General features: G+C 35.2%; 1 protein-coding gene across 2 annotated transcripts in view; it reads left to right on the forward strand.

Moving 5' to 3' along the window:
- Positions 1 to 1,635: 1,635 nt before the first annotated feature.
- LOC145991609 (solute carrier organic anion transporter family member 74D-like) overlaps positions 1,636 to 12,113 on the forward strand; it is an 81,040-nt gene continuing 70,562 nt past the window's right edge. For both annotated transcript variants that reach the window (XM_083127671.1, XM_083127673.1), the window contains exon 1: positions 1,636 to 1,755. The gene's annotated coding sequence lies outside the window, so the exon portion shown is untranslated. The remainder of the gene's footprint in view (positions 1,756 to 12,113) is intronic.

Raw genomic sequence — 12,113 nt, forward strand, 5'->3', positions numbered from 1 at the left:
AAACAGGCCCGGATTTTTTAATGTGATGTGTCGTAGTCAAAAACACAAGAACGCTTCCCCATCACTTATACATGTTAGGTTAAGTTATATCATGCTGTTTGTTAGTTATATTACAGTGAGGAAAATTTAAATTGTTACGCATAGGGGCGTGAATTTGCATATTTCATCTGCTTCTTCGTTCTCTCTCGGGCATTTTTGATATTGCAGTGGAGAGTTACGGCCTTGTAATCAAAGTGCCCCTGGTGTGTTCCCCTGTGGAGGCGTATTGCACACTGGTTCGGAATAGGATCACATTTTAAACTGTGGGTTAAGTACCGATTAACGTATCGGTGCATAAAGTGGATTTGAAAAAAACTAACTTTTTCTTTACCCTTTCATTTCTCCTTCTGTTTTACTATCTTCGTTTCTCTCTTTCTAATCTCCTCTTTCAACATTTTTCATTCCTTCTTTCTATAAGCCCTTTTTTATTCCTTTCTTTCATTTCGTCTGTCTCTCTTTCTGTTTTCCTCTTCGTTCACACTTTCTTCATTTTTCCTTCTTTCTCCTATTTATATTTTCCTTTCTGTTTTTATTTCCCCCTCTCTCTTTTCTATTTCTTTATTTTTCTCTCATTTCTTATTTCCTCTTGTTATCTTTCACCCTCTCTATCTCTCTCTTATCTATTTCTTCATTTTCTCTCTCCTTACCTTTCACCCTCTCTATTTTCGCTTTTCTATTTCTTCTTTTTTGCTCATTATCTTTCAACCTCTCTATCTCTCTTTTCTATTTCTTCATTTTTCTGTCGTTCTTTTTCACCCTCTCTATGTCTGTCTTTTCTATTTTTTTCATTTTTATTTCATTTCTCCCTTTTCTCTCGTTCGCTTTCAACCTCTCTACCTGTATCTTTTCTCTTTTCTATTTCTTCATTTTTCTCTCATTTCTTATTTTCTCTCTCGTTATCTTTCATTCTCTCTATCTCTCTATTTTCTCTTTTTCATTTTTTCATTTATCGCTCGTTCTTTCACCCTCTCTATCTCTCTCTTTTTTATTTCTTCATTTTCCTCTCGTTCTTCTTCACCCTCTCTGTCTCTCTCTTTTCTATTTCTTCATTTTTCTCGTTCTCTTTCACCCTCTCTGTCTCTCTCTTTTCTATTTCTTCATTTTTCTCTCGTTTCTCCCTTTTCTCTTGTTCGCTTTCACACTCTGCATCTCTCTCTCTTTTCTCTTTTCTATTTCTTCATATTTCTCTCGTTTCTTATTTTTTCTCTCGTTATCTATCACCGTCTCTATGACTCTCTTTTCTATTTCTTCATTTTCTCTCATTTCTTATTTTCTACTTTCTGGCTGTTATTCCTTTTCTCTTGCCGTATTTGAACATGTCTTACGTAGGCTGTTAGTTCAGGAACTGGGCAATAGGCTTAGCCTTCACCCAGTCACCTCGTAGTGACATCTATGGACAATGTTATTTTCCTTTTAGAATTCAGTGAGATTGCAGCGACATTCTTAATCTGTCCGAAGCAAACATAATGGAACTCATACCAACTCCGCAGTGCACCGCGGTTAGGACTTGTCGATAAGGCTAATCCAGAATGTTTGATCGGTCTATCTCTGGCCACTGATAAGATACGCCTCAAATCTGATTTTTCGAACCTCTGTGGGAGAGGCTAGGTATTTTTGAGGAAGTGAAGTTGACTTGTGAGTTACAGCAATTGTTTTTGTGTAATATTTCTTGGTGATGGCCCAACGTAGGAGGATTTTCGGCATTTTCTGCTGAAGGTAAGCTAATAGCAACGCCGTGTTGCCAAAGCTGCGGGCAAGATGTGTCCTCGACATGTTCAATAAGGATTATATTGATACGCACCCACTTATTGTATCATTTTAAGTGTTTAATATGTTTAATATGTTAAATATCTATGATGACGTAATTTGTTTTATTCAATTGGGTAGTCTGTTATGGTTATGCACTAACCTTAAAACATTTGATTGTGGGTTGTTAGGAGAAAGATAATATAAATGTTGCTGGATGATTGAAGTGATTTTGGAAATGTGAATCTGTTAATTTGTGTAGCCAAGAACTATTATGATCTTAATACAATTTTGTTTGTAATAAGGAGTTTAATTGCGAGTGCAAGTGTAATATATTAACATTAACTGACATCTAAATATATTTTTGGTGTGCGAGAGTTAGTAAGGTTTAAGTAAACATATCCTTATCTGATGTCCCACTACCTGAGGGCTTCAAAGTAGGCTGATAAGTCTCATGATCGCCGTTGAGGAATAAACGTAAGCTGATCCATTGAGAATAATCCGGGGAACGTAACAATATATATAATTGAACAAAGATAATTAGCTAGAAATATAGAACGGTATTGTTTTGTACATTTCTCACATTGTGTCATATTTTCTGAGGAAAAAATGACGAAGTACAAATCTTCTACACTTCCCAGAATTTTCTCTTGGGTGTTTTGTTGTCTTAATAGTGTGCCAAAAAGTGTTATTCGTTACAAAGCTACGAAACAACAATCTGAATATATTGTGCATTTTTACAACACCTCTCAGTACATATTTTAACAACTATAACTTTTTCGAAAACCAGAAAGTGTTCCAAATGTTGGGCATTACCAACCCAGAATCTTTGCGAGAATGTGCGTGTGGGAGGAGGGAGTGGTCGTTCCTTCTTTTATTCGTAACTATCTGATTACCCAGCGTTCCCCGGGTATTTATTCATCCCAATCTTGTATTAGACATGAAAATAATGAATTCTAACTATAGTATAAAATGTAATTAATTTTAAATGAGATCGTGAATTTCACCAACTAGCTTAGCAACTCCGAACAATATGGATTCGACACTAATCTAGGTCATTTGTAGCATTTTCTTTTTCACTCCCCCTCTCACCCCCCATGCCGATAGGTGATGAACTTGGGAGTTGGACCGCATTGGGAGTGTCACGAAAACTATGGATTCCATTCCCAACACAGCCTGAATGTTAGACAATCCGAGAAACACTTGTGCAGATTGCATAGAGTCACCTATGCCTGTTTGTGCGAAATTTAATATCGGTGGTTCTCGATTATTTTTACATGTCAACCCTTCCCACCCCACCCCTAAAGGTGCCAGGGGTGTCTTACCCCACAGTATTTCTTTCCAGGTTGCACGTGATACGCGTACCAAGTTTGGTTGAAATCGCTCCAGGCGTTTGAGAGTTATTGCTGAACAATCAAACACACGCATATACATATATGATCTATATTTTACCAAAGTTTCCTGAATTTGACGTTCTTACTTGTACAAAGTTTGGCCAAAAAGATGGCTATACCCTAGCACACACCCCAGAATGCGGCACGGGACACATGTATCAGTTAAACCTCCAGTCAAAACTAAGGTTTCTAATATGTGTACTCTGGCGCAAGGGGGGAGCTGATGGGGCTACATCCCCTCCCTAAATTTTGAGGAAGAAATTTCCAAATGATAATATGGTAAGAACTCAAAAGAGGGTAGCGGGAACAGGATGGTTACTTACGTAAACTCAAACTTCCATTAAAATTAACTCATATTAACATTTTTTTGTCTTCGAGTATAATTTTAATAGAGTTAAAAGATCTAAACATACAAAATATTTTATTCTGCATCCTACTCCCCTAGAACGACTATGTTCTATGCAGGGTGTATCATAAGTAATAGAGCAAACTGACAGAGTTGAAAGTACACGATAATAGAAGCAAAAAAGTCTCAGTAAACAGGGGTCTGCAAACGAGCCGTTTTCGAGATAATTGCGAATGTGTGGTTACAAGCCGCCACTGACTTCATTGTTTGTAAGCGCCGTCCTAGTTGGTAAATGTTAATAATGTGTCACTGATTGCGTTTTGTAAACACGCGTTCCGAGGTTTGCTCTTTGTTTACAAAACAGAACATTTCCGAGAGGTGGCGTTGTAATCAAACAGGATGGATGCGATCAGTACAGAGAATTGTACATGCTTGTGACCAATTCCGAAATAATCCGGGGATGTTCGAAACAAATCGAAACTCAATGCGGAATCGCGTACAGTATTGCATCCAGATGCAAGGACGACACTTTGAACACCTCCTTTAACGGGTACAAGTGTACAGTAATTGTAACATACTAACTTAGGAGTAATATTAACAAATGAAAATTATATTAAAGAGGAAATAAAAAGTAGGCTTAATTCAGGAAATGCATGTTACTTCTCTCTTCATAAACTTTTATCTTCTCGTTTAATATCTAAGAAACTAAAAGTTAAAATATACAAAACAGTAATATTGCCTGAAGTATTATATGGGTGTGAAACTTGGTCCCTTACATTGAAAGAGGAACATAAATTGAGAGTATTTGAAAATAAGATCATAAGGAAAATATTTGGACCTAAAAGGGATGAGGAGACAGGTGAGTCGAGAAGGATACATAATTTAGAACTACATAATTTGTATTCACGTCCAGATATTATTAGAATAATTAAATCAAGAAGACTTAGGTGGGCAGGCCATGTGGCACGAATGGGAGAGGAAAGAGGAGCTCACAGGATTCTTGTAGGGAAACCTGATGGTAAGAGACCTGTAGGAAGGCCAAGACGAAGATGGAGGGACAACGTTGAGATGGACCTAAAGGAAATCGGTAGGGATGGAAAAGAGTATGTATATAGATCTTGCTCAAGATAGGGACAGATGGAAGGCCTGTGTTGCTGCAGCCATGAACCTTCGGGTTTAAGAAGGCTAGAGAGTAAGTTAGTTTTAACGTTTGTTAAAATAAGTAGAATGTTCAATAAAAGCAATGAGATCTCCAACGACTTTTCTTACTGTATTATTAGCATTTTACCAACTAGGATGACGTTTACAAACAATGAAGGCAGTGGTGGCTTGTAACCACACATTCGCAATTATCTCGAAAACGGCTCGTTTGCAGATCCATGTTTACTGAGACTTTTTTGCTTCTATTATCGTCGTGTACTTTCAACTGTGTCAGGATGCGCTATTACTTATGAGACACCCTGTATATACGGTATATAACCCGTGGCGCAACAGCCTGCGGGGGCGAGGGTCTACCTTCCAACTGCCGGCTGCACTCCCAAATGCCTCACCAGAGGTGGACGATCTTCCAACCACTTACGGGATGACATGGGGTCAGGTCGTGGTTGTAGCTTTTCCATGACCGGGTTACGATCAGGGTTTTTAAAGGTCCAGGACTTTTAAATCAATTCAATTCCGGTCCAGGAGAGAAAATCAGCAAGTGTAAATGGTTTCTTGACCGTAAAAAATCCTTTATATCTGTAAAGTATTTCAAATCGGTCCAGGAATTTTAAATCAATTCAATTCCGGTCCAGGAGAGAAAATCAGCAAGTGTAAATGGTTTCTTGACCGTAAAAAGTCCTTTATATCTGTAAAGTATTTCAATTCGGTCCAGGAATTTTAAATCAATTCAATTCCGGTCCAGGAGAGAAAATCAGCAAGTGTAAATGGTTTCTTGACCGTAAAAAATCCTTTATATCTGTAAAGTATTTCAAATCGGTCCAAGAATTTTAAATCAATTCAATTCCGGTCCAGGAGAGAAAATCAGCAAGTGTAAATGGTTTCTTGACCGTAAAAAGTCCTTTATATCTGTAAAGTATTTCAATTCGGTCCAGGAATTTTAAATCAATTCAATTCCGGTCCAGGAGAGAAAATCAGCAAGTGTAAAAGGTTTGTTGACCGTAAAAAGTCCTTTATATCTGTAAAGTATTTCAATTCGGTCCAGGAATTTTAAATCAATTCAATTCCGGTCCAGGAGAGAAAATCAGCAAGTGTAAATGGTTTCTTGACCGTAAAAAGTCCTTTATATCTGTAAAGTATTTCAATTCGGTCCAGGAATTTTAAATCAATTCAATTCCGGTCCAGGAGAGAAAATCAGCAAGTGTAAATGGTTTCTTGACCGTAAAAAATCCTTTATATCTGTAAAGTACTTCAAATCGGTCCAGGAATTTTAAATCAATTCAATTCCGGTCCAGGAGAGAAAATCAGCAAGTGTAAATGGTTTCTTGACCGTAAAAAGTCCTTTATATCTGTAAAGTATTTCAATTCGGTCCAGGAATTTTAAATCAATTCAATTCCGGTCCAGGAGAGAAAATCAGCAAGTGTAAATGGTTTCTTGACCGTAAAAAATCCTTTATATCTGTAAAGTATTTCAATTCGGTCCAGGAATTTTAAATCAATTCAATTCCGGTCCAGGAGAGAAAATCAGCAAGTGTAAATGGTTTCTTGACCGTAAAAAATCCTTTATATCTGTAAAGTATTTCAATTCGGTCCAGGAATTTTAAATCAATTCAATTCCGGTCCAGGAGAGAAAATCAGCAAGTGTAGATGGTTTTTGACCGTAAAAAATCCTTTATATCTGTAAAGTATTTCAATTCGGTCCAGGAATTTGTAATCAATTCAATTCCGGTCCAGGAGAGAAAATCAGCAAGTGTAAATGGTTTCTTGACCGTAAAAAAACCTTTATATCTGTAAAGTATTTCAATTCGGTCCAGGAATTTTAAATCAATTCAATTCCGGTCCAGGAGAGAAAATCAGCAAGTGTAAATGGTTTCTTGACCGTAAAAAATCCTTTATATCTGTAAAGTATTTCAATTCGGTCCAGGAATTTTAAATCAATTCAATTCCGGTCCAGGAGAGAAAATCAGCAAGTGTAGATGGTTTTTGACCGTAAAAAATCCTTTATATCTGTAAAGTATTTCAATTCGGTCCAGGAATTTTAAATCAATTCAATTCCGGTCCAGGAGAGAAAATCAGCAAGTGTAAATGGTTTCTTGACCGTAAAAAAACCTTTATATCTGTAAAGTATTTCAATTCGGTCCAGGAATTTTAAATCAATTCAATTCCGGTCCAGGAGAGAAAATCAGCAAGTGTAAATGGTTTCTTGACCGTAAAAAATCCTTTATATCTGTAAAGTATTTCAATTCGGTCCAGGAATTTTAAATCAATTCAATTCCGGTCCAGGAGAGAAAATCAGCAAGTGTAAATGGGTTCTTGACCGTAAAAAGTCCTTTATATCTGTAAAGTATTTCAATTCGGTCCAGGAAATTTTTTTACCAGGTCAATTTAAATAAGGTCCAGAAACTTTTCTTCCGCGGCTGAATTTAAACACGCTCCAGGAACCTTTTTTCCGGATCAAAATTAAAATTCGGTCCAGGAAACCTTTTGTCAATGAAACAATACGCAAATTGGACCGAATTTAAATTGTGCGAGAAGAAAAGATTCCCTCCTACAGCGGCACCCAATAGAACCCGTTAGATACTCATTCGTAGCTCCCCAATTTTCTCGCAATGGTGGATTGCCACCGGTCTCATACACTGGGCGAAATCTCTGGAGAAGAGTTGTTATACTTGTTGTTATCCCACAGGAATCTCGAACCTGTACGCGTCCCATAGTCCGAGCCCAAAGTCTTACTCCTTACACCGCACGGCCGCGGTGCGTGACATACATTCACACACATCGCTATCCACCTTTGCTTTTTGGGGCTCCGTTACTTTGTAACCCCATATTTTTGTACCATCAAAACCTCATTTGCCAAATTTTGTACTATTTTTGTACTACTCAAAAATGCTAAAAATAATTTTTGTACCACTCAATTTACCGTCGAAAAAAAATAATCAAATTTGGGGTTACAGAGTAACGTCTCAACCTCATCATCGGTTTCGGCAATGTTTTCCACATCAAAATATTGTACTATTTATGTACCATTTTGTACCACTATTTAAAAATTTTGTACCCATCAGAAACAGCCAGAAAAAAGGCGGGAAAACTTTTACATTGCAACCATATATTTTTGTATCGTCTCGAGTTGCTTCGAAGAATATTATGCTATTTTTGTACTAATTTCTTTTAAATTAAACTTTATTAACACTACTTTGCAATAAGTGGATATCCGATTTTTATACCGTTCTTAGAAAACCCTCAAAATTTTGAAATTTGTATTTATTTCTTAGAGGCATCAATTCACGGAAAAATATTGGACAAAATTTTATTGAATACGTGAGGTTTTTGTCTGCGTAATGTTTGAATAAAATGTCTAGAATGACTACTTTCCAATAAGCACCTCCATTATTTTTGTACCGTTACGGAAAACCCGAAAACAATTTTCAATTTTTGGATTTTTCATATCCATGTACTAATTTATATGAATAAATGGACAAAATATTATCACAATGGTGAGTTTAGAGCTCCCCAATTCATCAATACAATTTTATAGACATGTACTTTATATCAAGTCCCTTTTCAAGTCTTCGCAAAGTCACGAAAAACCCGGGAAACATTTTATAAATTTCACAATCCTCTCAAAGACACGCAATTTACAAAAAAATATGGACCAAATATTAACGAATATCAGATGTTTATATCTGTTTAACGTTTTAAAAAATGCCCTAATTTCTATTAGGCAGCTTTTTGATTTTTGTACCGTCACTGAAAATCCGGGAAATATTTTTGAATTCTTACTTCTACGCTGAGACACGAAGTTTACAAGAAACTATAGACCAAGTAATTTCAAGTGTGTGAGGTATGTATATAAGTAATGCTTAAATTATATCTCCCATATTGTTACTTTCTATTAAGCCCGTTATCGATTTTTGTACCGTCACGGAAAACCCGGGAAATATTTTGGATTCTTATTCTTCGCTGAGACACGAAGTTTACATGAAACTATAGACCAAGTAATATCAAGTGTGTAAGGTTTGTATATAAGTAATGTTTAAATTATATCTCCTATATTGTTACTTTCTATTAAGCCCCTTATCGATTTTTGTACCGTCACGGAAAACCCGGGAAATATTTCTGAATTCTTACTTCTATGCTGAGACAGGAAGTATAAAAGAAACTATAGACCTAGTAATTTCAAGTGTGTGAGGTTTGTATATAAGTAATGTTTAAATTATATCTCCTATATTGTTACTTTCTATTAAGCCCGTTATCGATTTTTGTACCGTCACGGAAAACCCGGGAAATATTTTTGAATTCTTACTTCTTCGCTGAGACAGAAAGTTTAAAAGAAACTATAGACCAAGTAATTTCAAGTGTGTGAGGTTTGTATATAAGTAATGTTTAAATTATATCTCCTATATTGTTACTTTCTGTTAAGCCCGTTATCGATTTTTGTACCGTCACGGAAAACCCGGGAAATATTTTTGAATTCTTACTTCTTCGCTGAGACACGAAGTTTACAAGAAACTATAGACCAAGTAATTTCAAGTGTGTGAGGTATGTATATAAGTAATGCTTAAATTATATCTCCCATATTGTTACTTTCTATTAAGCCCGTTATCGATTTTTGTACAGTCACGGAAAACCCGGGAAATATTTTTGGATTCTTATTCTTCGCTGAGACACGAAGTTTATATGAAACTATAGACCAAGTAATATCAAGTGTGTGAGGTTTGTATATAAGTAATGTTTAAATTATATCTCCTATATTGTTACTTTCTATTAAGCCCGTTATCGATTTTTGTACCGTCACGGAAAACCCGGGAAATATTTTTGAATTCTTACTTCTTCGCTGAGACAGGAAGTTTAAAAGAAACTATAGACCAAGTAATTTCAAGTGTGTGAGGTTTGTATATAAGTAATGTTTAAATTATATCTCCTATATTGTTACTTTCTGTTAAGCCCCTTATCGATTTTTGTACCGTCACGGAAAACCCGGGAAATATTTTTGAATTCTTACTTCTTCGCTTATACACTAAGTTTACAAGAAACTATAGACCATGTAATTTCAAGTGTGTGAGGTATGTATATAAGTAATGCTTAAATTATATCTCCCATATTGTTACTTTCTATTAAGCCCGTTATCCATTTTTGTACCGTCACGGAAAACCCGGGAAATATTTTTGAATTCTTACTTCTTCGCTGATACACGAAGTTTACAAGAAACTATAGAGAAAGTAATATCAAGTGTGTGAGGTTTGTATATATGTAATGTTTAAATTATATCTCCTATATTGTTACTTTCTATTAAGCCCGTTATCGATTTTTTGTACCGTCACGGAAACCCGGTAAATATTTTTGAATTCTTATTCTTCGCTGAGACACGAAGTTTAAAAGAAACTATAGACCTAGTAATTTCAAGTGTGTGAGGTTTGTATATAAGTAATGTTTAAATTATATCTCCTATATTGTTACTTTCTATTAAGCCCGTTATCGATTTTTGTACCGTCACGGAAAACCCGGAAAATATTTTTGGACTATTGTTCTTCGCTGAGACACGAAGTTTACATGAAACTATAGACCAAGTAATATCAAGTGTGTGAGGTTTGTATATAAGTAATGTTTAAATTATATCTCCTATATTGTTACTTTCTATTAAGCCCGTTATCGATTTTTGTACCGTCACGGAAAACCCGGGAAATATTTTTGAATTCTTATTCTTCGCTGAGACACGAAGTTTACATGAAACTATAGACCAAGAAATATCAAGTGTGTGAGGTTTGTATATAAGTAATGTTTAAATTATATCTCCTTTATTGTTACTTTCTATTAATCTGGTTATCGATTATTGTACCGTCACGGAAAACCCGGGAAATATTTTTGAATTCTTACTTCTTCGCTGAGACACGAAGTTTAAAAGAAACTATAGACCTAGTAATTTCAAGTGTGTGAGGTTTGTATATAAGTAATGTTTAAATTATATCTCCTATATTGTTACTTTCTATTAAGCCCGTTATCGATTTTTGTACCGTCACGGAAAACCCGGAAAATATTTTTGGACTATTGTTCTTCGCTGAGACACGAAGTTTACATGAAACTATAGACCAAGTAATATCAAGTGTGTGAGGTTTGTATATAAGTAATGTTTAAATTATATCTCCTATATTGTTACTTTCTATTAAGCCCGTTATCGATTTTTGTACCGTCACGGAAAACCCGGAAAATATTTTTGGACTATTGTTCTTCGCTGAGACACGAAGTTTACATGAAACTATAGACCAAGTAATATCAAGTGAGTGAGGTTTGTATGTAAGTAATGTTTAAATTATATCTCCTATTTCGTTAATTTCTATTAAGCCCGTTATCAATGTTTGTACCGTCACGGAAAACCCGGGAAATATTTTTGAATTCTTACTTCAAAACAGGCTTAATAGAAAGTATTTACATAGATGACTTTATATAGATATTCGATATATACAAACCTCACACACTCGATAAAATTTGGTCTAAAATTTCTTGTGAAATTCGTGTCTCAGCGATGAAGTAAGTTTTCAAAAATTATTCCCGGGTTTTACGCAGACTCTACCAAAATTAAAATCGGACTTAATAGAAAGTAATCACATAGAATATTTTATTTACAGAATAATTAGATACAAACCTCACACACTCGATAATATTTGGTTTAGAATTTCTTGTGAATTTTGTGTCTGAGCGAAGAAGTAAGATCTTAAAAAGCTTTCCAGGATTCTCGCGACGATACAAAAATAAAAAATGGGCTTAATAGATAGTATTTAAATAGATGACTTTATATTATTATTAGATATATACAAACCTCACACACACGATTATATTTGGTCTACAGTGTCTTGTGTATTTCATGTCGCAGCAAAGAAGTAAGATTGAAAAAATCTCTCCCGGATTTTCCGTGATGGTACAAAAATAAAAAACAGGCCTATTAGAAAGTAATTATATACATGATTTTGTATAAAAATTACTTAGACACAAACCTCACACACTCGATAATATTTGGTCCAAAGTTTCTGGTGTATTTCATGTCGCAGCAAAGAATTAAGGATTAGAAAATCTTTCCCGGATTTTTTGTGACGGTACAAAAATAAAAAACGGGCTTAATAGAAAGTATTTACATAGATGATCTTATATAAATATTAGATAGATACAAACCTCACACACTCGATAAAATTTGGTCAACAATTTTTTGTGAAATTCGTGTCTCTGCGAAAAAGTAAGAATTCAAAAATAGTCCCGAGTTTTCCGCGAGGATACAAAAATAAAAAACGGAATTAATAGAAAGGTATCAGATGGGATATTTTTTTTTACAGAATACTTAGGTACAAACCTCACACAGTCGATAATATTTGGTTTTGAATTTCTTGTGCATTTCGTGTCTCTGCGAAGAAGTAAGATTTAAAATATCTTTCCCGGATTTC

Source organism: Lepisma saccharinum, chromosome 8 (assembly GCF_977018435.1).
Source record: "Lepisma saccharinum chromosome 8, izLepSacc3.1, whole genome shotgun sequence".
In the NCBI taxonomy this organism is placed as follows: Eukaryota; Metazoa; Arthropoda; class Insecta; order Zygentoma; family Lepismatidae; genus Lepisma; species Lepisma saccharinum.